The sequence below is a fragment of the Wolffia australiana genome, chromosome 8 (genome assembly GCF_029677425.1).
Source record: "Wolffia australiana isolate 7733 chromosome 8, ASM2967742v1".
Lineage (NCBI taxonomy): Eukaryota > Viridiplantae > Streptophyta > Magnoliopsida > Alismatales > Araceae > Wolffia > Wolffia australiana.
The window spans coordinates 1,307,600-1,311,248 of NC_135842.1; the positions used below are offsets into that span (position 1 = coordinate 1,307,600).

Genomic DNA, 3,649 nt, shown 5'->3' on the forward strand with positions numbered 1-3,649 from the left:
ACGGATAACGAATGAGAATTTTGTTGATATCCGATATTGATATCTGATAACGGATGTTGGATATCAACTAGGAATATGTTGACAACCTATCAGCTCTAAATGAAACACAATCCATATTTGGTCTCCAACGCCCACTTTTGTATCCATATCTAAATGGTATGACCCTCATTGGCAGCCTCTGATTCGTCAATGATGGCTGAGAAAGATGATGGGGCCACCTGATGGACCAATTAGAAGGGAAAATGCTGACAAGGATAATGCTGATAGAGTGCATTAGGGTGTACGATAATTCAAGGGGTCCACGGCTGTGACTTAATAATAGCCATTGGACCCATCCTAGGTAGATAGTAGGAACAGGGGTAAAACCATCCTTCTCCACCCCTTGTCGTTGTTCTCGTCGGCCAGTCAAAGGGGGCCGGCGATAGGGGGGACCATTGGCCGATCCGACGGCCTAGGAGAGTCATTGGATCAGAGCAGGTTGATGGAAGGTCGAGAGAGCTTCTCTCTCGACCCTTTTGGTCCCAATTTGGATGTCTAATTTTTGTATCTCATTGTAGGAAGAAAGAACGACAGCGGAGACACTTTTTGGGCTTGGAGTGGACATTTTGGAGTTGTGATCGCTTCGCTACAGTTCAACCATCGTGGGAAGGTGTCAAAGAGGGACCAGGAAGAGAAGAAACAGGACCATGAAGAGAAGAAACAGCGCCAGAAAGGAGGTGAAGAGAGCGGGAAATCACAAACAAAAGCTAGGGGGTAGTGCATGTCATTCCCACCCCTTATTCTTCAATTGAGGGCGAATTCTGTATTTTTCCTAGCATTATCTGATTGAAAATTAGTCAATGAACGTAGTAGATTTGGTAAATTTTAGTTTGATTCGAAGAGAAGCATGATTTCATTGTGTTTTTTTGTTGATGCCTCTTTGAAGGATTCTATCGAACACTTACAAGGTGTCGACAGACTTATCCAATTTTTCTCCGATTCCCCTTCATAAAAAAATACTAAAAATACCTCTTAAATATATATAGGTATAAAATTATATTTCTATTTTTCTAACATAATCATAAATATAAAATCATAAAAATGAATATTAATATTAATATTATCTTAATAATCTTCTTAGTCCTTCTATCTTCTCTTAATATCTCTTTAACTATATAATTAATTAAACTATTTCAAATATTATTCCTATCTTACTACTTAATTCTCGTTTAAATTATGTAGTCTCTATTCTCTCACTATCACTCTTGATCTTAAATTCTAAGCATATATACGTTGATATTTTTCTTTTCCATTAATCTATTTCTGAATTAGTAATCCCTTCTTCTCCTTATCTATGATAATTCTTATCCATTTCTTCCTCATTCTTCTTTTTCCTACATCTCACTATAACAACAAACACTATTCACTTATTCCCTAAATCTAATATCTATCTCTCTTTTCCCTACATATAACTTACTAACTATAGGATACTTACTACTATCTTTCTTCAGCTCAATTATATTACTTCTTATTTAAAAATCTAAACACAATTCTTATAGTACATATCTTAACACATCTTCAATTATAATCCATCAATTCATTTCAACACTCTACTTCCTAACTATTTCTTATATCTATGAAAATACTACCCTTGGAAATATTATAAATAATAACTTATATTATCTCTTCTTATTTCTTAGTCTACATAATGTCATCCACTATCACTTATTATTACATACTATCTTAAAATTTCTCCCACTTATTAATGGCTTATCTTCTACCATCTCAATCTATATTATTATTATTACTCATCTCTTTCATCATCCTATTATACATAATTCCTCTAAACACTCATTTCATCATCTTATTATTCCTAACCTAACTAAAACATGACATTCAACTCTAAAGTCCAATCCCTGTGGAGACTACGTCACTCCCAATATACTTATACTTGAGTGAGTTTACACAATTAAAAATTTTATTTGATTTGGGCAAATTTAATTTACAGCAACTGTAAAATACACATGCAATTTGCTTACATCAATCATCCCCCTTCTCCAACCCCAATAATATTTTTTATCTAGTTACACTTCTTACCTGCACCTATTTATACCTTGTCTCCTCACTCCATCCATATCTCTCCCACTACCTCTCTAATAATACCATATATTATCTTCTATCTTTCATATCAATCTATAAATGTTATATATTGTCTTCAAAACTCTCCATTTCACTTGTCTCTATATCTTGTATTTTCTATGTATCTTTCTCATCTCTTTAATTGGCATTTAAAGAATATTGAATCCCCGATCAGTTCCCTATGGAAACAAACCCATATGTATCATAACCTAGATTATTTCAGTGAGTACATTTTTAAAAAAGAATTGTTAATTAAACTCAAAAGCACGGTGACGTAAATATAAAGCCCTAGTTTTGAGTTTACCATGGACCACGTTCTCATTGTGGATCTGTTGCAGTTCTCAATGAGGTTGAGAAGCCACTCCAGGTTGGCTGCCTATGTATTGAGCACCTCGTTGCAATTCCTCGTTGCCTAGATGCACACCAACACTCAAGCATCTTCACTGCCAGTCCCTTCTCTACCACCATCTCATCCACATAGTTCTTCACCTCTTGCATTCCGCAATCTCAAATGATATTATTTTTAATATTAGATCCCCCACTAGTATTATTTTATTATTCAAATACTTCATTAATCTCAAATGATATTATTTTAGAGTCTTCATTAATGTAGGAGATCTTATAGTCTCTCCAACATAATGTTTGAGTAGTACCTAGTAGTACTCCACCACCAATATATCTAGAACAAACATCAATTATTAATATAAGATATGACAGCTGTTTTAAGTCATCACACTTTATATTATACTTTTGAATTCCGTCAATTTTGAAGAATATACTGAATCCCTATATAATAATTTATTACTACATATATTACTAAATTCTATTTTCAGACAGTTTTGTCTTAAAAATTATGTCTATGAGATACCTATAATGTGATTGATGTTAAGTATAGTTTTATTTTTAAATTTATAAAGCCATAATTAAATTTTCATGTCTACTCAGTATCTAATACCTATAAAATATTCATTAATATCAAGACTCTAAAAAATCAATTCATAGTAAATATCATTCCCAACAAATGCAATTTATTCGGGTGTGCGCGAATTTCTGCCCATAAATCCCACTGCAGGAAGTCTGGTGAGGCAAAAAAATTTGCACACCTGGCGCGAATTTTAGAACCGCAACGCGCAAGCATACCTAATTCCAAGGAAAACTAAACAATTCATGGATCATAAAACCTAATATTCTGCACTCCAATTCATTATAAATAATCTTCAAAGTTCAGAAATCAAGGATTTCATCTGGCATGCATAAATTAAACCCCAAATTGGGAGGAAAAAACATGCAACTGGAATATAATGCCACCTAACAATAGAAAAATGAACTGGAAATTACTCCAGCGGCAGGGGGAGTGTGGTTGCAATGAAGTTCATCGGTCAATGGGCGGCCCATTAATGAAGACGGCAGGATGAGATGGGGTTAAGGATCTGCCGCCACGTGGAAGATCAAAGATCGGACGGCCAGCGTCAACTGTCTCTCGTTGTCGTCGCAGTGTACTGGCCTACCTCCAACGGCAGCCTTCATTAAC

General features: G+C 34.7%; 1 long non-coding RNA gene across 1 annotated transcript; it reads left to right on the top strand.

Annotated features, from left to right (window-relative positions):
• Positions 1 to 219: 219 nt before the first annotated feature.
• LOC144706800 (uncharacterized) lies at positions 220 to 862 on the top strand. Its single transcript, XR_013582323.1, has 2 exons — positions 220 to 488; positions 558 to 862. It is a non-coding gene; the product is annotated as an uncharacterized LOC144706800 (long non-coding RNA).
• The last annotated feature ends 2,787 nt before the right edge of the window (positions 863 to 3,649 follow it).